General features: G+C 43.9%; 1 protein-coding gene across 1 annotated transcript in view; it reads right to left on the bottom strand.

The window, feature by feature from the left end:
• The window catches only part of pnocb (prepronociceptin b), a 56,145-nt gene that overhangs the window by 12,979 nt on the left and 19,477 nt on the right, over positions 1-23,689 (bottom strand). The window lies entirely within an intron of this gene.

Raw genomic sequence — 23,689 nt, 5'->3', positions numbered from 1 at the left:
AGCCGTGCCCTGCATTCCAGGCAACCCCTAACTCCTGTTTTTCCCACCTGTAACTCAAGTTTTTCCCACATGTAACTCCTGTTTTCCCACCTGTAACTCCTTCTTTTTCCACCTGTAACTCCTGTTTTCCCACCTGTAACTCCTGTTTATCCCACCTGTAACTCATGTTTTCCCACCTGTAACTCCTGTTTTCCCACCTGTAACTCATGTTTTCCCACCTGTAACTCCTGTTTTCCCACCTGTAACTCCTGTTTATCCCACCTGTAACTCATGTTTTCCCACCTGTAACTCCTGTTTTCCCACCTGTAACTCGTTTTTTACCACCTGTAACTCCTGTTTTTCCACCTGTAACTCGTTTTTTACCACCTGTAACTCGTTTTTTCCCACCTGTAACTCCTGTTTATCCCACCTGTAACTCGTGTTTTTCCCACTTGTAACTCATGTTTCTCCCACCTGTAACTTGTGTTATTCCCACCTGTAACTTGTGTTATTCCCACCTGTAACTCCTGTTTTCCCACCTGTAACTCCTGTTTATCCCACCTGTAACTCGTGTTTTTCCCACTTGTAACTCATGTTTCTCCCACCTGTAACTTGTGTTATTCCCACCTGTAACTCCTGTTTTCCCACCTGTAACTCCTGTTTATCCCACCTGTAACTCATGTTTTCCCACCTGTAACTCCTGTTTTTCCACCTGTAACTCCTGTTTTCCCACCTGTAACTCATGTTTTCCCACCTGTAACTCCTGTTTTTCCACCTGTAACTCCTGTTTTCCCACCTGTAACTCATGTTTTCCCACCTGTAACTCCTGTTTTTCCACCTGTAACTCCTGTTTTCCCACCTGTAACTTGTTTTTTACCACCTGTAACTCGTTTTTTCCCACCTGTAACTCCTGTTTATCCCACCTGTAACTCCTGTTTATCCCACCTGTAACTCATGTTTTCCCACCCTTAACTCCTGTTTTTCCACCTGTAACTCGTGTATTTCCCACCTGTAACTCCTGTTTATCCCACCTGTAACTTCTGTTTTTCCCACTTGTAACTTGTGTTTCTCCCACCTGTAACTTGTGTTTTTCCCACCTGTAACTTGTGTTTTATCCCACCTGTAACTTGTGTTTTTCCCACCTGTAACTCGTGTTTTTCCCACCTGTAACTCCTGTTTTCCCACCTGTTACTCCTGTTTTTTCCACCTGTGACTCCTGTTTTTCCCACCTGTAACTCGTGTTTTTCCCACTTGCAACTCGTGTTTCTCCCACCTGTAACTTGTGTTATTCCCACCTGTAACTTGTGTTTTTCCCACCTGTAACTCATGTTTTCCCACCTGTAACTCCTGTTTTTCCACCTGTAACTCCTGTTTTCCCACCTGTAACTTGTTTTTTACCACCTGTAACTCGTTTTTTCCCACCTGTAACTCCTGTTTATCCCACCTGTAACTCCTGTTTATCCCACCTGTAACTCATGTTTTCCCACCCTTAACTCCTGTTTTTCCACCTGTAACTCGTGTATTTCCCACCTGTAACTCCTGTTTATCCCACCTGTAACTTCTGTTTTTCCCACTTGTAACTTGTGTTTCTCCCACCTGTAACTTGTGTTTTTCCCACCTGTAACTTGTGTTTTATCCCACCTGTAACTTGTGTTTTTCCCACCTGTAACTCGTGTTTTTCCCACCTGTAACTCCTGTTTTCCCACCTGTTACTCCTGTTTTTTCCACCTGTGACTCCTGTTTTTCCCACCTGTAACTTGTGTTTTTTCCACCTATAACTCCTTCTTTCCCACCTATAACTCCTTTTCCCAACTGTAACTCCTGTTTTTCCCACCTGTAACTCCTGTTTTTTTTTTCACCTGTAACTCGTGTTTTTCCCACTTGCAACTCGTGTTTCTCCCACCTGTAACTTGTGTTATTCCCACCTGTAACTTGTGTTTTTCCCACCAGTAACTTGTGTTTTTCCCACCTGTAACTCGTTTTTTCCCACCTGTAACTCCTGTTTATCCCACCTGTAACTCCTGCTTTTCCACCTGTAACTCGTGTTTTCCCACCTGTAACTCGTGTTTTTCCCACCTGTAACTCGTGTTTTTCCCACCTGTAACTCCTGTTTTCCCACCTGTTACTCCTGTTTTTTCCACCTGTGACTCCTGTTTTTCCCACCTGTAACTCGTGTTTTTCCCACTTGTAACTCCTGTTTTCCCACCCTTAACTCCTGCTTTTCCACCTGTAACTCCTGTTTTCCCACCTGTAACTCCTGTTTATCCCACCTGTAACTCATGTTTTCCCACCTGTAACTCCTGTTTTTCCACCTGTAACTCCTGTTTTCCCACCTGTAACTCCTGTTTATCCACCTGTAACTCCTGTTTTCCCACCTGTAACTTGTTTTTTACCACCTGTAACTCGTTTTTTCCCACCTGTAACTCATGTTTATCCCACCTGTAACTCCCGTTTATCCCACCTGTAACTCATGTTTTCCCACCCTTAACTCCTGTTTTTCCACCTGTAACTCGTGTATTCCCACCTGTAACTCCTGTTTATCCCACCTGTAACTTCTGTTTTTCCCACTTGTAACTTGTGTTTCTCCCACCTGTAACTTGTGTTTTTCCCACCTGTAACTTGTGTTTTATCCCACCTGTAACTTGTGTTTTTCCCACCTGTAACTTGTTTTTTTCCCACCTGTAACTCGTGTTTTTCCCACCCGTTACTCCTGTTTTTTCGACCTGTAACTCCTGTTTTTCCCACCTGTAACTTGTGTTTTTTCCACCTATAACTCCTTCTTTCCCACCTATAACTCCTTTTCCCAACTGTAACTCCTGTTTTTCCCACCTGTAACTCCTGTTTTTTTTTTCACCTGTAACTCGTGTTTTTCCCACTTGCAACTCGTGTTTCTCCCACCTGTAACTTGTGTTATTCCCACCTGTAACTTGTGTTTTTCCCACCAGTAACTTGTGTTTTTCCCACCTGTAACTCGTTTTTTCCCACTTGTAACTCCTGTTTATCCCACCTATAATTTTTGTTTTTCCCAACTGTAACTTGTGTTTTTTCCCACCTGTAACTCGTGTTTTTCCCACCTGTAACTCCTGTTTTCCCACCTGTTACTCCTGTTTTTTCCACCTGTGACTCCTGTTTTTCCCACCTGTAACTCGTGTTTTTCCCACTTGTAACTCCTGTTTTTCCCGCCTGTAACTCGTGTTTTTCCCACCTGTAACTCCTGTTTTTCCCACCTGTAACTCGTTTGTTTCCACCTGTAACTCGTTTTTCCCACCTGTAACTCCTGTTTTTCCCATCTGTAACTCCTGTTTATCCCACCTGTAACTCATGTGTTCCCACCTGTAACTCGTGTTTTTCCCACATGTAACTCAAGTTTTTCCCACTTGTAACTCCTGTTTTCCCACCCTTAACTCGTGTTTTTCCCACCTGTAACTCGTGTTTTTCCCACCTGTAACTTGTGTTTTTCCCACCTGTAACTCGTGTTTTTCCCACCTGTAACTCGTTTTTTCCCACCTGTAACTTGTGTTTTTCTAACCAGTCACTCGTGTTTTGTCTCACCTATAACTTGTGTTTCTCCCACCTGTAACTTGTGTTTTTATCTCCCTTTTCTCTTGTTTTTCCCATCCTTACGTTCAGATTTTTCCCACCTGTGACTAGTTTTTTACCACCTGTAACTTGTGTTTATCTGACCTGTAACTTGTATTTTTCTAACCTGTAACATGTGTTTTCTCACCTGTAACTTGTATTTTTCTAACCTGTAACTTGTGTTTTGTCTCATCCATAACTCGTATTTCTCCCACCTTTATATTGTGTTTTTATCTTCCCTTAGCTTGTTTTTCCCACCTGTAACTCGTTTTTTACCACCTGTGACTTGTGTTTTTCCCACCTGTAACTCGTTTATTACCACCTGTGACTTGTGTTTTTCCCATCTGTAACTCCTGTTTTCCCCACATGTGACTTGTGTTTTTCCCACCTGTTACTCCTGTTTTCCCACCTGTAACTTATGGAAGTGCAGTCAATTCGTCAAACTGTTATCATTATATTATTATTATATATTATTATTACATAGTCCGAGTTATGACTTGTGGCGGACATAACTGCCTGAACATTATGGTCGACTGGGGTATTGCTATGACATTATTCAGCTGCTAATGTTAATGCATCATTGGCAGCTGCTCTGGCGTTAGCTAGCTTTCAATGCATTTAACAATACTAAATACGTTTTAATTTAACATCAAATACTATAAAACACAAAGTATGAGCCTCTGTTACCTCATGCACCGTTTCCCCCCCTCTGTTTCACTTGAATGAGCAAGTTGCCGGCTCCTGAAACGATTGGAATAATTAAGAATTATGCTTATGATGTCCATCATGTTTGTTTGTCTACATCCCAGAATTCTTTGCGCCCAAACCAAAGTTGTAATTTCCTTGAACACTTTCAGGTCAAGGCCTAACCCTGTCCTCAGGGCAACATTTGCATTTTTACGTTGTCACTAATCAACTCTAGAATGAAGTAAATTAAACTAGATGAAGCTTTACTTGCCTATAAACATGAACATATTTTTTCCAGACTGGGAGAGGGTTGATAACTTCAAAAAGGTTGATGTCTGTTTTTTGAAAGCCTTAAAATGAACTCTCATCCCTAATGATTCCATGAATGAGCTTAAAAGATAGCGCTCTCAATCTATCTGTTGTTTTACCTGTTACGGACTTTCACTCTTTTCAATCTTGCCATCTTATCGATCTATAGTAGTTTACACCAAGCACTCTGCCTTTTTTCCCACAAGGGTGTATACTTTTTCGGTGTTTCTGACGACTGGTTTTCCTGTTAGCCTTTTAGCTCCCCAGCACTAGCGATGTCTCTCCACTCCAGCTCCAGCTCTCACTCTGACTCTCCTTCTGCGGCTCGTTTCTGCCCGATGTGTCAGATGTTTAGTTATTCCTCTTCCTCCTTTACGGATAATGATATTTTTCAGACTTTTCAGAGTTTCTTTCTAATATCGTTCTTCTGTCGGATAAAATTATCATTGTCGGTGACTTTAATATTCAGGTGGACGTCGTTGACAATAGTCTTTGTATTGCCTTCATGTCTTTACTGGATTCTTTTGGTTTCACACAGTCTGTGAACCATCCTACTCATCGCTTTAACCACACCTTGGATCTTGTTCTTGCTTATGGCGTGGAACCTGTCAACTTGGCTGTCTTGCCGCAGAATCCTCTTCTGTCGGATCATTTCTTCATTACTTTTGAATTCTTGCTGTCGGATTTCTCACCTGCGAACAAAATCATCTTGTCCAGGAACTTGTCTAACAGAGCCGTAGACATTTTCGAGGAAGGTATTCCTGCTGCCTTGAATTCTTGCTCTACTTTTGCAGAGAGCTCTTGTGCTCCCTCTCAGCTTGATCAACTTGTTGCGGATACCACGGGTTCTCTTCAAGCCGTCCTCGATTCAATTGCTCCCCTCAGACAGAGGACTCTCAGACGACATCGTTCCGCTCCTTGGTACAACGCTCAAACTCGTGAGCTCAAACAACATTCGAGGAAATTAGAAAGAATATGGCGTTCGACTAAAACAACCGAATCCTGCTTGCGTTGGAAAAATAGTCTAAATGAATATAGAAAGGCTTTGCGACTTGCGCGTGCAACTTACTACTCGACTCTTATAGAAGAGAATAAAAACAATCCTAGATTCCTTTTCAGCACTGTAGCCAGGCTGACAAACAGTCATAGCTCTACTGAACCATGCGTTCCTCTATCGCTTAGCAGTGAGGGCTTTATGAGCTTTTTTAACAATAAGATATTAAAAATTAGAGATAAAATTAGTAGCGTGTTACATGCAACCGTGATAGAACCTTCGATCGATGGCGAATTTGCGGAAACGTCGCTTAGAGCTAATATACTCCTGGACTGCTTCTCGCCTGTGGACTTGTCAGAGCTGGATTCAACTGTCTCTTCAGCCAAACCATCAACTTGTCTTCTGGATCCCATCCCAGCTTGGCTGTTAAAGGAAGTCTTTCCCTTGGTCGGATCTTCTTTACTAAGGATGATTAATGCGTCTTTACTGTCGGGCTACGTGCCCCAACTTTTTAGAGTTGCTGTTATTAAGCCTCTTCTTAAAAAGCCTACACTTGATTCAGGCTCTTTTGTCAACTACAGACCGATATCTAACCTCTCTTTCATTTCTAAGATCTTGGAGAAAGTTGTTGCGAGTCAGCTCTGTGATTTTCTTCATAGCAACAGTCTTTTTGAGGTCTTTCAGTCTGGGTTCAGAGCTCACCACAGCACTGAGACTGCGCTGCTGAAAGTAACCAACGATCTACTTTTGGCTTCGGACAGTGGTCTTCTTCTGTGCTTGTCTTGCTTGATCTTAGTGCCGCTTTCGACACTATTGATCATTGCATTCTTCTGCAGAGATTAGAGAGTCTTCTTGGTATCTCAGGAACCGCTTTAGCCTGGCTTCAATCGTATCTTTCGGATCGACATCAGTTTGTTCATGTGAACAACGTCTCTTCTTCTCACACCAGGGTGCAATATGGAGTTCCTCAAGGTTCAGTGCTCGGACCGATTCTTTTCATCTTGTATTTGCTTCCTCTCGGCACTATATTGAGGAAACACTCCATAAACTTTCACTGCTATGCAGATGACACTCAGCTTTACTTGTCAATGAAGCCTGAAGAAACCAACCGCTTATCTAAACTTGAAGCATGCCTCAAAGACGTAAGGTCCTGGATGAGCAGAAACTTCTTACTGCTGAACTCAGAGAAGACTGAAGTCATTGTTCTTGGACCTAAACATCTCAGAGAAGCTTTCTTGAACAACATCGCCGCCTCTGACGACATCAGCTTGGCTTCCAGCACCACTGTCAGGAACCTGGGAGTTCTTTTGGATCAGGACCTGTCCTTTAACTCTCACATCCAACAGGTCTCAAGGACGGCATTTTTTCATCTTCGCAATATCAAGAGAATTAGACACATCTTGTCTCGGAGCGACGCTGAGAAACTGGTCCATGCTTTCGTTTCTTCTAGGCTGGACTACTGTAACTCTCTTTTATCCGGCTGTCCTAATAAGTCTATTAGGACTCTTCAGCTGGTTCAGAATGCTGCCGCTCGGGTACTGACTTGGACTGGGAGGAGAGAGCACATCTCTCCAGTGTTAGCGTCTCTACACTGGTTACCTATAAAATCTAGGATAGAGTTTAAAATTCTTCTTTTGACTTACAAAGCGCTTAATGGCATCGGGCCATCGTATCTTAAAGACTTAATTGTTCCGTATAATCCGTCTAGGTCTTTGCGTTCTCAACATGCTGGTCTGCTCGTTGTACCTAGGGTCTCTAAAAGTAGTATGGGAGGTCGAGCCTTTAGTTATCAGGCTCCTCTTCTTTGGAATAACTTACCGGTTGAGGTCCGGGGAGCAGACACGGTCTCAACCTTTAAGAGTAGACTTAAAACTTTCCTTTTTGATAAAGCTTACAGTTAGAGCTGGATCAGATCTGAACCAGCTCTTAGTCATGCTGCTATAGGTTTAGACTGCTGGGGGGAACTGACACACAGGGCTCCTGTTTCCCTCTTTTTCTGTCAGTCTAACTTCTAGTCTTACTGTCCTGTTATAGTTACTGACCATACACCTCTCTGGGAGGGTCTGAGTTTGTCTTGTAGGTTCCTGGGGATCGGTGAAGAAGACGGCCTGCTGCTGTGCTCCTGTCCGACACCAGCTACTACAGCTTTGGATTTGGCCTGCTGGTTTCACCTTAACTGTCGCCACAGCGCCAAACTTCAGACTGCGTCTGTTTCTCTCGCTCTCCCTTTCTGTGTGTGTGTGTGTGTGTGTGTATGTGTGTATCCCTACCCCCCCCCCCCCCTCCTTTTTTCTCCCCCCCCCCCCCCCCCCCCCCCTCTCTCTCCCACTCTCTCTCCTCTATCTGTCTCTCTCTAACCCCAACACAGTCGAGACAGATGTCTGTCTAACATGAGTCTGGTTCTGTCCGAGGTTTCTGCCCGTTAAAGGGAAGTTTTTCCTTGCCATTGTAACTTGCTAAATGCTGCAAAGTCCTGTACTCATGGTGGATTACGATAAGATCAGACTCCTTATCTTTTCTTGATGTTGGGTTTCTGCTAATAAAATTGTATTAACATTTACGGGTCTAGACCTGTAAATGTTTTTGTAAAGTGTCTTGAAATAACATTTGTTATGATTTGGCGCTATATAAATAAAGATTGATTGATTGATTGATTAAAAGTGAGAGGGAAACTTTCCTAACTTAAATTGTGTATATATTTTGTATTTACTCTGTGCAGAGTTCTTTATTTAATATTGTAATAATTATTATTCTTTTTCTACTACTTAAACTCTATTTTTCTACTCTTGTAATTCTATCCACGTTTGTACTGAGAGAGTGCAGTTTAAACCGGAGTCAAGTTCCTTGTATTCTTGAAAATACTTGGCCAATAAAGGTGATTCTGATTCTGAAAGGTAAAACTATGCTAAACATCACCATCTGGCAGCTACACATCGGAAACTCCAATAGAAATGACTAACATGTCACAGAGTGGATGTCTTATCGATGGGTGTGCTGAAGTGAAAATAACTCTTTGAAACCCGGAGCGCTTTGACCATGTCCACTCAAACACACCACCCTCCTCCGTCGATAGCAGCTGGAGCAGGCGGAGTGTGACTCGGCCCTTTTATGATTTCACAAATGGCTTTATGGGAAATCATTAGAGCAGCATGTTTGTTTGGCTGGCTGAGAAGTTTTCTGTTATGATCATTTGTAGCGTGCTGACAAAGCCGTTTGGGTGTTTTAATGCTGGCCTGTACTTACTGTGATCAACCAATGGGTAAACAGCCCAGCTATGAGCCGAGCCACCAAGCTCTCACACATCCTGAGCTCTTCACAGGCTCGTGGGGTCACTGTGAGCTTTTTGTCACATCAAGCATGAATATTTCAGATGAATGAAGTGGTTTGGGCTTTTAGCTTGAACAATGACTGCTTTTGTTTTCTTTCTTGTGTCTTGTTAGTATCAAGGACACACGGTTATAAAGGTGTGTGAGGGTAAGACGATGTAGAAATGTCCGAGTTTGAACATATCTGCTAGATCGGTGTTGGACAGATTCATGGAGCCTCTTTGATTGAATAGACAGGAGAGCAGCGTGTGTGGTGTCACCTGCAGCGTCTCTGTGAATAAAACTCCCCCTTCATGGGTGTGAAATAGTAAAATACTAAGCATGAACAGGCTGCAGTGTCATCATCCTGCGGCTGTAACCTGTCTCTGTGGGGTTGTCCTGATTCATATCGGCCAACTTGTTGACGCTGTACGGTCTCGATTGACTGCACACCTCTTCAGCTGACGTGGCACAATTCACTCTCTGCTCTCCACTTACACATTGCACACACACAGGGACGGTCTGGGCTCAGCTCAGCCAATGACTGTTACATATGGACACACAAGGGCCCCTGCCATCAGTGTCAGGACGCTTTGATGCTGGATGATAATATAATCTGAGGTGATCTGTACACACCTCAGCTCCTAAAGAGCTTAAAGTTGTGACTGTGTGACTGTGTTAGACATACTGTTACACATAGTAAACATTGGATCCATCAGTGAGTGAATGTGAGAGTGAATGTGAGAGTGAATGGGTGTGGATGGGTAAGTGTGACCTGTGGTGTACAGCAGCTTTGAGTGGTCCATGACTAGAAAAGCGCTATATAAGCTCAAGTCCATTTACCATTTAGGGTTAATCCTGTTGAGATATGTTGTTCAGAAGGAGAATGATCAGTGGGATGTAACTGAACGTTTCTGGCAGTTTGAAGAATTCAGTGGCAAGACTGGCCAGGAAATATCAGAGATGATACAGAAGACATTAGAGGAGCACCACACAGACATTGCAGATTGCAGACAGTGGCTCGAGCATGTCAGGAAAAGTTAAAGAGGTCCAGTCTGAAATAAGGAAAAGAAATCCACTAATAAACCAAAATAGGCGACCAGCGTCTACGTGGCGCACCAGCATCATTGGACTGCTGGGGGGAGGGTCTGTGGGGTCAAATTCAAGCAAAGCAGCCACTGCTGATTCTGGAGCAGCAGAGCATAAAGGTTTATTGTTCCATTGTGTATATTACATGAAATAAACATCAAATATGTTTCATGGAAAACCTGATGCAGAACTAACCTGTTCATGGAAAAAATTTAAATGGGCTTCTTAGTACCATAGCTCTAAGTGGACAGCTTCACTTTCCCAGACAAAAAATATTTTTAAACACTTCAAAAGTCTGTGTTAACTGTCCAAAATTTGAAATATTCCCTTTTCTTTGTTGCTGTCAGCCACTATGTTGTTGTTGTTGTTCTATGCTGCTGTGAAAATAAACAACAACAAAACTTTGAACATTCCTTTTTTTTGTATTGGGTCTACTCAAATGTCCAAGCAGTCTGATGCATTGGGCGCAAGTAGTCTGTGCTCTCATGTTCAGCAGGGACTCATATCCACTGTGTTCCCTCCTCACTCTCAGTTACAAAACAACAAAATGACACTGCTAAAACCATTGTCTTAAAATGTAAAGGAGCAGTTTTTTTAAGTTTGGTTACAGAGAATATTTAATTAAAAAGTCTTAAAATTTGGGTTAGCTTGTTTTGAGTTGGATTTATACAAGGTGATAATTGAAATGAATCAAATTACTAAGTACATGAGACTTAAAGCAATGATGTAAGCCCAACATAAAACTTTTATTTGAAATTAAAAATTCAAAAAACAGCTATGTGTTACCAATTGAAATATTTTTTATCATTATTTTTTAAGTTTGATCAACAGTTTGTTTTTACAGTGCAGTGTAGTTTAAGTCAATTCTTTTAGCACTGAAGCTGAACCTACTTAAACCTTTTATTTTAGCTCATCATGACTCAGATCATTTGAGTGAAATCACTTCCTTCAGTTTTAAAACAGTGCAGTTCTTGCCAAAAACCTCAGTTTGACTGAATTTTGATTGAATTAAAAGTTATAAATTGCCCACTCATAATTTTCGATGAAACTCTACTGAGAATTTTTGCTTATGAACAACTTCTGAGTCAACAGAGCAGATGGAAGGACAGGTTACAGTAAAAACACATGATTATTGCCACTGTGATGGAGGAAGGAGATTCCTCCAGGCCTGGGTGCCTCCTGTGTGCTCATCAGGCTGGATGGCTGACACCTGAATGGGTGTGGGTGTGGTCACTCAGGCTGAGCAGACATGCTCAGCTCAGTGCAGCCACACTCTCTCTGCCCTTCATCCTGGGAAGATCCCATGTGTTTGGGAATGATTGTTTTTTTGGGGTTTCTTTTGGTTTGGAGAGAGGAAGATTTTGGTTTATATTCATACAGTCTTTGCTTTGTCCCTTTGTTAAATAATACTATCTTTGCAATCCAACCATAACGCGCATTACTGCCACCTACTGAACTGGAATGGCTCAACTGGAAATGTGGCTGAGCGCGGAGCCTTCACCTAAAACTGCGAGTGCGCATGCGGTGGCGTCAGCGTTTCACCCTGAGACGCTCCGCTCTGTGTTTACACGAAGCTGGATGGAGGAGCGGATTCAGATCTTTCCACTCTGGGGAGCGTTTTCAAAAGTTTGCGTTTTCACTGAAAACGCAACGTGGTCTCGTCTAAACAGAAGGCCAAAACGCAACAAAATGTTTGCAGAATTGACCGTTTTTGGCGTCATGTAAACGGGGCCTTAGAAACTTCTCACAGCCCTCAAAGCGTACAGAGGTCATAGCAAGAATTCCATTCTCCTGCAGCTCATTTCAAAGAAAGAGACAAGCTTTCCAACATAGGTGTGAGATTTGTTTAATACTATTTAAATCTAATCCAACTGGTCCAAAAATATAAAACCCATGCTGAAAACTGCAGTGTCCACTTGAGGTTGGCTGTAGAAACACTAGGAACCACATACACACCAAGCTAAAAAAGCAATTACAGCTTTAACGAAAATGTTCAAAGCTCCTTAAAAAAGGCCTTGTTTGTATTAGCACACACTGTACATGGGGTGGACATTCTTTGCTTGATATTTTTTTAAGTTGTTTAACTTTTGAGTTTTGCCCACAAAAGTGCCTGACTGAACTCACAGGTGGTGTCTGCAAAAGAGGCTAACTCAAACAAAGCTCCAGGTTGAGTTTTCCTTTTTTTAAATTTTTTTTTATTTCAAACATGGTCACAGCTGATGATAGGCCTCAATACTCAGTACCAAAAATAGATGGGTGACATCACAGACGCTACATCTGTGATGATTCTGTCTTGAGTTTGCTTTTTGTTGATTTCAGGGCTTAAGTTTCCTTACGTTTCAGTCTCATGGTATTTCTATGTGATTATTCTTTGTGTGTCTTGTCTTGTGTTCATCTCAGTTATTCTTGTGTTTTCTCTTGTGTTTCCTGTTCACTTTGTTGCTCCCTGTGTTGGTTTTGTTCTCCTTGTGTTTCCCTCCTGTTGATTGCCCCTCATGTGTTTCACCTGTGTGTTTTTTTCACACCTGTGTTTAACTGCCCCACTGCCTTTACAGTGTCTGTTTCTTTTTCTTTGTTATAATTGCAGCTGGGTCCCCCGCCTCTTGAGCATGATATTTTTGCAGATTTGACATTGATAAACAACAACTGAGCTCTTAAGAGCAGTCAAACTATGGGCACGGTAAAGTTTAGAATGAAATTCACTATGGCACTAATCACATCAACTTTTACCTAAAAAATGAAAAAAAAAAGTGTATTGAAGCAAGCCATGATCCAGGATAATGGGTTTTAGGGAGAAAGCAAGGTTTAAAAAAAAAAAAAACATGTATCAGCAAGCTGCCTGGGGCCTGTTGCACGAAAGTGGGATTCAGACATCCGGGCTTAATAATTAAGCCTGGCTCGTCAAATCCAAAACAAGGAGGTTCAGGCTTATTTGGTTGCACAAAAGACCAAGCGAGGACGAGAGCACATGGATTCCTGAAGCCAGGTGAAACCAATCCTGGATCAGTGCACACTGACAAGTCAAGGCAGGAGCTCCAGGCCTGTTTTGACTGCACAGATTGGAGCGTCTTTGAAGCTGCAGCCACAGACATTCATGGACTTTGTGACACTGTGACATCTTACATCAGTTTTTGTGAGGACCTGTGTGTGCAAACCAAGACCTTTCGCACATACAGTAACAACAAACCTTGGTTTACTGGGAAACTGAGGCAGCTTTGCCAGGCCAAGGAGGAGGCCTACAGAAGTGGGGACAGGCTCCTGTACAAGCAGGCCAGGAACACACTGACTAAGGAGATCAGAGCAGCTAAGAGGAGCTACTCTGAGAAGCTGAAAAGACAATTCTCAGCTAACGATCCTGTGTCGGTGTGGAGGGGCCTTCAGGAGGCCGTCAACTACAAAAGACCATCCCCCCACCCTGTGGAGAACCCTCATCTGGCTGAGGAGCTGAATCTGTTTTACACCTGGTTTGAAACAGACTCCTTCACACCCCCCACTCATCCCATCAACAAAAGACTACCTGCCCCCCTGGACAGCTCCCCCCCCTCTGCAACCCCCCCCGCACTGACGATCCGTGAAGAGGATGTGTGCCAGCAGTTCCAGAGACAAAAGATCAAGAAGGTTCCAGGACCTGATGGTGTCTCCCCCTCATGTCTGAGGGCCTGCGCGGACCAGCTGGCCCCCATCTTCACCCGGATCTTCAACAGATCTCTGGAGCTGTGTGAGGTGCTCTCCTGCTTCAAACGCTCCACCATCATCCCAGTTCCAAAGAAACCCTCCATAACAGGACTGAATGACTACAGGCCCGTCGCCCTGACATCTGTAGTCATGAAGTCTTTTGAACGCCTGGTGCTGAGTTACCTGAAGGACATCACAGGACCCCTGCTGGACCCCCTGCAGTTTGCCTACCGGGCAAACAGGTCAGTTGAGGATGCAGTCAACATGGGACTGCATTACATCCTACAGCACCTGGACTCTGCAGGGACGTACGTGAGGATCCTGTTTGTGGACTTCAGCTCGGCATTCAACACCATCATCCCTGACATCCTCCACCACAAGCTCTCCCACCTCTCTGTGCCAGCCCCCACCTGTCAGTGGATCTCCAGTTTCCTGACTGGCAGGACCCAACAGGTGAGGCTGGGGTCTATCACATCCAGCACACGGACAGTCAACACCGGCGCCCCCCAGGGGTGTGTGCTCTCCCCACTGCTCTTCTCCCTCTACACTAATGACTGCACCTCAGGGGACCCCTCTGTGAAACTCCTGAAGTTTGCGGACGACACCACCATCATTGGTCTCATCCAGGATGGTGACGAGGCCGCTTACAGACAGGAGGTGGAACAGCTGGTCCTCTGGTGTGGTCAGAACCACCTGGAGCTGAACCCGCTCAAGACTGTGGAGATGACAGTGGACTTTAGGAGAAACCCCCCTCCTCCGCCCCCCCTCACCATTCTGAACAACACCGTGTCTACTGTGGACTCCTTCCGGTTCCTGGGATCCACCATCTCCCGGGATCTGAAGTGGACCTCCCACATAGACTCCATCAGGAAGAAGGCACAGCAGAGGTTGTACTTCCTCAAACAGCTCAGGAAGTTCAACCTGCCCCAGGACCTGCTCATCATCTTCTACACCTCCATCATTCAGTCTGTCCTGTGCTTCTCCATCTCGGTTTGGTTTTCCTCAGCCTCCAAACACGACAGGCACAGACTGCAACGAACTGTCAGGGCTGCAGAAAAAATCATCGGAGTCAGCCTGCCCTCCATCCAGGACTTGTACAGGTCCAGGACCAGGAAGCGGGCTGGTAACATCTCTGCAGACCCTTCACACCCCGGACACAAACTGTTTAAACTGCTTCCCTCTGGTCGGCGTTACAGAGCTCTGTGCGTCAAGACGTCCAGACACAGGAACAGTTTCTTCCCCCAGGCCGTCACACTGATGAACACTTAACTTGCCATAAACAACATAGATACCTCATGTACAGCCACAGTCTCTTTCTCTATGGCACATACATGTTCATTTGTCATGTTCATTTTTTGTCTTGCAAATTGCACATTCTATGTCGACTCAGCGCAATACTTTTTTAAACTTTTTAATTTTTTAACTTCAATTGTGTATATATCTTTATTCTATTACATTCAAAGTTGTTTATTTTTAATATTGTAATCATTATTATTTTCTCTACTACTTAAGCTCTATTTTTTCTACTTTTTTAATATTTAGGGCTCTAATTTCGTAGACCAGGCGCAGGGGCAGGCGCACCTGTCCTGCGCTGGCCTTCGCCGTGCGCACAGGGCGTGACCAGCGCACTTTGCAAGTTTCCTGCAGTGCCAAGAGAGGCACAGTCCAGGCGCAGTCCAGGCGCAGAGCTGCGCGTCCATGCCTCCCTCCGCACAAATGGCAGAGAGGGAGGAGAAAAGCCGTGAGTGGGTTTAACACAGCGAGCGCTGTTTTCACCAATCAAATGAGCGCCTCTCCTCATCCTTAATTGCCCTGCGACTGAGGCGCAGCGTCTGATTGGTCTGAGTGATCTCCAGCACCGCGGAGAGAGTGCTGGTAGCAGAGACGGTCAGAGCCGCTGTGCCTGCAGCAGGTCAATGGACAGCAGGGCGCATCGGAGGACACGAAGCGCGTCACCGTGTGGGCCAGCTCCCGGGACAGATTTAATCTGTTCCTTTGTCTTTAATAGGAGAACAAAATGAAGAGACAGTTACACAGCTGGCTTATCCATTCAGAATACTTTTGATCCACCTGCACTCCTGGTTTGTCATCACCAAATAGCAGAACCTTTGGTGATATACTGTATACTCTCCCAGTGTCTCCACCTCATCCTCCTTACAACAATGTACACTATCTTTTAAGATCACGTTAAAAATAAAGACTAAAACAGAGAAATATGGGAAATCATGGGTAAATCCTGAGTGACACACATTTATTTTGTCTGTTTTTTCTTCGTCATTTCTCTCCCTCTTTTCTTTGAATTAAATGAAATGAGAGAACCAGCTATATACTCAGTATCAGATGTTAAGGCTGTTTATTGTTTAATTGTAAGATGTGCATCAAACTTCCAGCTGCCGTCAGGTTAACTTTCCATTATGACAAACGGCTTTAATCTGACATCAGATGTGACGGGACAGTTAATATATCAGCTGCGCCAGGCTTGCGCCCCCTGCGCTGCGCCACGAAATTAGAGCCCTTCGTGTTTTTCTGTGCTTTTCTATCCACAACAATTGTACAAAGAGAGAGCAGCTTTAAACGAAGTCAAATTCCTTGTATTCTGGATTCTCTACATGGCGAAAAAAGCTCATTCTGATTTTCCCCGATGACCACAGTGGCCTAGGGGCCAATATGTCCTGAATGATTTCAGTTAGGGCATGCTGTGAATTTAAGTTTAATTTGGTCTGCAATGGCAAATATGTGTTTAATTGTAAATGAATTTGGCTTATTCATTTGTTTGTGGTTTATCCAGGCCTGTAGAGAGGCTACTGCAACCATTTATTTGTCAGTTTATTTGTTTATGGATTTCCCCTACATTTATTTCATTGTGCAGACATGCAGGGTAAATTATATACAGACCTTTGTGAATGTGCAGTTGTTGTGCATTATTGTGTTTTATAATGTGCTTTGATTCTACACTTTCTATCTTGTTGACCACTGTTCGACTTTAATTTTGAAGCAGATGATGGTTTACTTGATCTGATTTATCCTTATTCAAAAAGAAAAACATGTTACCTGTGATTTCTAGGTTTACTTATGTGACATGTGCGTTTGATAATTAGTCTGGATGACTGTTATGTAATGATTGTAAAGCCACAATTCCATCTAAAATGGTTCCAATAAATGATCACAAATGGTTAATTAATAACAATGGGTTTTCTTGATTGTGATAACAATGTGTGGTGGGCAGTGGAATAAATATAAGTTTCAGTCTGTGGGGACTGCTGGCTGAGAAAAGGGATGAGGTTAAATAAATCCTGGAACTTAGCCTGGTCTGGAGCAGGCTAGAGCTAAAGAATAAATCTCCATGGTAACATATATCAAAATATATCCAAATTTTGTGCAACCAGATCATGGATTGATTGATCCAGGATAACCAAGGAATCCCAGCTTAATCCCTTAGCCTACTTTTGTGCAACAGGCCCCTGGTCTCTGTCAGTCACTCAGATTTCAGTGACTGAGGGCAGAGCAGAGGCTGCCACAACACTTTCTCACCTGGTTCTTGGTCTTCTTATTCTTTATCCACCTCCTGCTCCCCTTTCTGCTCTGACATCCACACACAAACGTACAATCAGCGAGAAAATTACTCACAGTGTGAGGGAAAAGCAAATGGAAAAGGCTGGGGTGAAACCATATAGATGGCGTTATCATTTCTGTTATCTTCAGTAAAAACTGAAAGAATTTGATGACGGGGGATGAGCCAAAGAGCTGCCCTGGCCCGATGCCAGCTCACTTCCTGTCTCCACCCTGCTTCCTCTCTGTGTCTCACACTCTGTGCTGTCAGCCAAAAGGCAAACGCATCAGAGACTTTATTTCTGCATTAAACACTGGGCTTTTGTTGGCAGTGTAGTCATACGACCTCGTTGGTTAACGCTTTAAAATGTGAAAACTATAACACCCCGAGAAGCTCTCTTACAAATAAAAGCCAAATGATACAACGCACATAAAGAAATTATCACTAAAGCAAAAACTAGATTAGCATACTGCAACATTTGCATGTTCATTTACATATAAATGGGCTCTGATCCGCATGTTAATCATGACACAGCCAGACGAGGAAGCAGGTACGTTTTTACTATGCATCCAAAACCTGCTTTGAAAGGAGCCTCGTGATCTGGGTCCTGGTCAAAGGGGGGCGCTTCTTCACTGGTCCCCCTATTCTGGCCTGTTTAGTCACGATTGAAACCACGAGTGTTATTAATGAGCTTCTGCCAGCCTCATAGCCAGTCTGTGTGTGTGTGTTTTTGTGTGTGTGTGTGTGTGTATGTGTGTGTGTGTGTGTGTGTGCAAGCAAGTGTGTGTGCAAACAAGTGTGTGTGCAAACAAGTGCAAGAGTTGCAGTATGATGCGTAGTACATCAAGTTAAAACACTGAGTTTTACCAAATACAGTTTCACTTTTAAGAGTCTGTGAGGAGGATCTGTTTTCAATGTGACTGCAGCGCCTTCTGGCCCAGGTCCTGGGCCCGGGTCCTGCACACTGTGGTAAAGATATGACTTTAAACCACGTGTTTGTTTTGGAACAAACTTTCTTTGTTCAAGTCAAATTTTAACCAGAAACAACGTGAGGTAAGGTATTTACGTAGTTACTACGGTTTGAAACGAGACATCAAGCAAGTAAGTTTGTACTATACGTCAGTAGCCGGCTATATGTAGCACTATCGACAGCCCGGTGCTCCAACGTATCTGCAGGCTAACGTGACGACAAGCTAACACTGTCAGTAAAGCCACGATTCCACCAAGCAGTCCAGGTCGGTTCGTCTTGGTACTGTGCGCTTTTAGCGGCGTTTCCACAGACTCATCCCGGGACGGATCCCTAAAAACCGAGACGAGCCGTCCCACTTTTTTGGGACCCTTTCGTATGGGTGCCAGACTGAACCGATCCGCTCTCGGGAGGTGGAGCAACACACTGCAGACGGTTGATTGGTCAGAAGAATCGTCACTTACCCAGACAGCAGCTGCATTTCTCCTGGCGGCTCACAGACTTCTCTGAAACGAAGCTTGATTGGACTTTGTAACAGAGAGTTACATGAAAATCACAGAGAGGACCAAATGCTGCATGTCTTCCATCCGTGCTCTTTGTTTACTGTGTCACGTTTTCTTCTTTGTTGGATTTAATAGCAGGGTAAGCTGCTACGGCGTCGCGCTATTGTTTACCAGCTGTGGCTTCCAGCATCCAGCTTACACGCCGCCCACCACGAGAGGGCACAGTTTGCTGTGGAAACGCAAACGGGATGAGACTTAACTGTCCCAAACCGTCCCATACCGTACTGAACCGACCCGGACTGATGGTGGAAACGCAGCTTTAGTATGTAGTTTAGTAGCTGTCTATATTTATCTCAGCTAGCAGCCCGGTGCTCTGAGACATGTCTGTGATGTGTAACGTTAGTGAATCCTGGTCATGTCCTGTTAGCACAAACAGATTAGCCCTTTTAGCCTTTAGCTCGTGGCGTGGTATTGCCACAGAGACTTTGATGTGACATGAATCAATCTGGTACTGCTCCACCTGATTGAGAGGCTAAGAAGTATGAGCTACAAAGTATTTCAACATTACCTTTATTGGCTCTGACAATCTTGTTTTAAAGTGTGGATTAGGATCAGGCAGATATCAAGAAGGGAGAGTTTTTCAAGTTTTTCATCACTTAGAAACTCCTCACAGGAACTTTAACAAAAGCCATTTTAGGTTGAGGAGAAGTGTTCATGTTTTATCACAGGAAAGATGATTTTATTGTTGGAAATAGAACATCAAACCAAATCAAGGAAATTTTCTAGAGTTAAATTACAGAAGAACCCAGAGGCCTCCTTCACTCAAAAGAATGAAAACATTATCAGTCAAATAAAGAAGTGGTACTCACATATGCACACATCACAGCTGGATTAATTCCTCAGAGAGAGCTCTGGTGTTTTGTTACATTAAATTCTGTGTTTTCACAGAAGGGATCCGTCCGCCTGTCAAAGTGTTTCTGTGACTTTTGAGGAGTTTTTGCAGCTCCACATTATTTTAAAAAAAAAGGAAATGACACCAAGGTTGATTCCGCTTATGCTTCCTCCTTGAGACAGTGAGCTAAAAAGAAAAAGGAGGAGATTTTAATGGAAGTTGACATTAGGTCGCATTATGAGAGGTTGTCTTTTTTTAAAGCCTGAGGAGACAGTAAATGTTTGAATATCTCTGCCGCTGCTACTTCACTTTGACAATCCTTTTCCCTGAGGTTTTTTGTGAGTCACCCACTAAGACGTGCAGGACTAAATTGGTGGAGTGCACCTTTAATTGACCAGAGTTTATACTGGAGAGTGGAGAAGTTTGGGTTAGGTTTTACCTGTGATAAGATCAAGGGTGAAAGAAATTAGTCCAAGTATTGAGCACAGAGAAGTAGAAATAAAAGGCAGGGGCCTGCTGCAGCCGGTTTGGCTCTGACCGTGACTCAGAGACCGACAGTCCATATGTCAGCTGCTCTGTGACTGACTGAATGATTCCTCTGACTTTGATAACATCCATTTTAATGAGATTGTCATGTATTTGTGGTATGATGCTCAATAATCATGAATACAAAACCAGAGTACAGACATTGTGAGCTGAAAACTGAAATCTCATTGTACACTGAGTCATCCAGTCTCAACTTTATCAGGTCCATCTTGCTTGTATAAGGTCCATCCCTCCGTCAGATGATGTGACTGTCAGTTCATTTTTTTTTTTTTATGGCTCTGGAAGGTTTGTGGTGAGGTCGGACCAGGCACGTCAGGGTTCCCCTACATTTGCTACACTCTGTAAGTTTTTGTTAGAAACACAAGGTAAGTGTGGTTTTTGCCAGGTATGTAGTTTTCTCTTCCAGCATTTCTGTAGAATAGTTATGTAGGTTTGTTCCTGGATGTCTTTCAAAAAGCTAGAGCACAGACAGGCCTCCCACTGATAAACGTGACGTTCAAAGGACGTCCTTTCACCTCCATTTTCAGAACGTCTAACTTTGGTCTCCTGAAGGTGCAGACTGTTCGTACAGATGACATCTTTTTCCTAAGTCTACTGAACATCCATTTACGACACTCACAGTACCTCTTGATAAGAGCTACCCCCATCAAAAAGCGACGTGACCTAGCATCCCATCAGTCATTATTGTTTTTATTCTACTTCCTGTTTCTGTGTCTGACTGTGGTTTCTGAAGGTGTCAGGCTGTCCCAGTAGTTTCATCTGATTTTCTCAGCAGCAGATGCTAACTGTTAATACGGACGGTGGTGTTAAACATTTCCGCTTCAAAGCTGCTGCTGAGCCAAATGACGCTACAGGAAAATGAACCTCCACAGGAAAACACATCAGCATTTGAGAATGGAAACAATCAAACAAAATATCAGTTTTATTAGAAACTGATAGTTGAAGTTAAATGTCCAACAGTGTTGTTGAAAGGACGTCCTATGAACATCTCCTCCCAGTGGGCTCACTCACACTGTCTCGCACTCCTGCTCATGTCCAAATGTTGAGCTAAGTTTTCACGTCCAAGTGGGCTCATGGTTCATCATCCAAACAGTGGACCGAACCTGGACGTTGTGAAAACATTCAGAATTAATTTTGTACTGACAGGCGGGATATAGACATGATCTGCAGGCCCATCAGACGTCCAGTGGTTTGTGGGCTGATTTTGTTTTATGAAGTTCATTTATTTTGCATAAGCACTTTGTCCAACACTCACTTTGTTTATCCATCAGCTTTCTTCTGCTGTTGGAAAATTGCCCTTTCCTTTTATTAAAAAACAACAACACTTTGGGTTTGTCTATCTTCTCTGACTGTGGATTAGGCCCCTGCTGTTACCAGGGACGTATGAACTCTTTAATCCCCCTCTACTCTGTTCTGATGCTCCGCTCATCTTCACCATGTCCAAAACTCATTGTGTGTAACCGTCTGACTGTGAAAGTCTGACTGTAGAAGTCTGACTATTATGGTCTGACTATGGACGTCTGACAGTGGAAGTCTGGCTAAGGAAGTCAGACTGTGGAAGTCTGACTATGGAAGTCTGGCTATGGAAGTCTGGCTATGGAAGTCTGACTGTGGAAGTCTGGCTATGGAAGTCTGACTGTGGAAGTCTGGCTATGGAAGTCTGACTGTGGAAGTCTGGCTATGGAAGTCTGACTGTGGAAGTCTGACTATGGAAGTCTGACTGTGGAAGTCTGGCTATGGAAGTCTGACTGTGGCTATGGAGGTCTGACTCTGGAAGTCTGGCTAAGGAAGTCTGACTATTATGGATTGAAAATGGAGGTCTGACAGTGGAAGTCTGGCTATGGAAGTCTGACTGTGGAAGTCTGGCTATGGAAGTCTGACTGTGGAAGTCTGGCTATGGAAGTCTGAGTGTGGAATTCTGGCTATAGAAGTCTGACTGTGGAAGTCTGACTATGGAAGTCTGACTGTGGAAGTCTGGCTATGGAAGTCTGACTGTGGAGGTTTGGCTATGGAAGTCTGACTGTGGAAGTCTGACTATGGAAGTCTGACAGTGGAAGTCTGGCAATGGAAGTCTGACTGTGGAAGTCTGACTATGGAAGTCTGACTGTGGAAGTCTGGCTATGGAAGTCTAACTGTGGAAGTCTAGCTATGAAAGTCTGACTGCGGAAGTCTGACTGTGGAAGTCTGACTGTAGAAGTCTGAATGGGAAAGTCTGACTGTGGAAGTCTGACTGTGGAAGTCTAACTGTAGAAGTCTGACTGTTGATGTCTGACTGTGGAAGTGTGACTGTGAAAGTCTGACTGTAGAAGTCTGGCTATAGAGGTCTGACTCTGGAAGTCTGGCTAAGGAAGTCAGACTGTGAAAGTCTAACTGTGGAAGTCTGACTTTGGAAGTCAGACTGTAGAAGTCTGGCTGTGGAAGTCTGGCAATGGAAGTCAGACTGTGGAAGTCTTACTGTAGAAGTCTGACTAGGGAAGTCTGACTGTGGAAGTCTGACTGTGGAAGTAAGACTTGGATGTCTAGCTATGGAAGTCAGATGACGGAAGTCTGGCTATGGAAGTCTGGCTGTGGAAGTCTGGCTATGGAAGTCTGACTGTGGAAGTCTTACTATAGAGGTCTGACTAGGAAAGTCTGACTGTGGAGGTCTGACTGTGGAAGTCTGACTGTAGAAGTCTGACTGTAGAAGTCTGACTGTTGATGTCTGACTGTGGAAGTCTGACTGTGGAAGTCTGACTGTAGAAGTCTGACTATGGAAGTCTGACTGTGGAAGTCTGGCTATGGAAGTCAGACTGTGGAAGTCTGACTAAGGAAGTCTGACTGTGGAAATCTGACTGTGGAAGTCAAGCTATGGAGGTCTGACTGTGGAAGTCTGACTGTAGAAGTCTGACTGTGGAGGTCCGGCTATGGAAGTCTGACTGTGGAAGTCTGACTTTAGAAGTCTAACTGTGGAAGTCTGGCTATGGAAGTCTGACTGTGGAAATCTAACTGTGGAAGTCTGACTTTGGAAGTCAGATTGTAGAAGTCTGGCTGTGGAAGTCTGGTAATGGAAGTCAGACTGTGGAAGTCTTACTGTAGAAGTCTGACTAGGGAAGTCCTACTGTGGAAGTCTGACTGTGAATGTCTGACTGTAGAAGTCTGACTGTTGATGTCTGACTGTGGAAGTCTGACTGTGGAAGTCTGACTGTAGAAGTCTGGCTATAGAGGTCTGACTCTGGAAGTCTGGCTAAGGAAGTCAGACCGTGGAATTCTGACTGTGGAAGTCTGACTGTAGAAGTCTGACTATGGAAGTCTGACTGTGGAAGTCTGGCTATGGAAGTCAGACTGTGGAAGTCTGACTAAGGAAGTCTGACTGTGGAAATCTGACAATGGAAGTCTGGCTATGGAGGTCTGACTTTGGAAGTCTGACTGTAAAAGTCTGACTGTAGAAGTCTGACTGTATAAGTCCGTCTATGGAAGTCTGACTGTGGAAGTCTGACTGTGGAAGTCTGGCAATGGAAGTCTGACTATTATGGTCTGACTGTGGAAGTCTGACTGTGGAAGTCTGGCTATGGAAGTCAGACTGTGAAAGTCTGACTGTGGAAGATTTACTGTGAAAGTCTCACTGTGGAAGTCTA

This window comes from Halichoeres trimaculatus, unplaced genomic scaffold (genome assembly GCF_033239565.1).
Source record: "Halichoeres trimaculatus isolate MK-OKI-2021-1 unplaced genomic scaffold, fHalTri1.1 fHalTri1_scaffold_13, whole genome shotgun sequence".
In the NCBI taxonomy this organism is placed as follows: domain Eukaryota; kingdom Metazoa; phylum Chordata; class Actinopteri; order Labriformes; family Labridae; genus Halichoeres; species Halichoeres trimaculatus.
The sequence above is the reverse complement of the archived record's forward strand: the minus strand, read 5'-3'. Positions and strand labels throughout refer to the sequence as shown.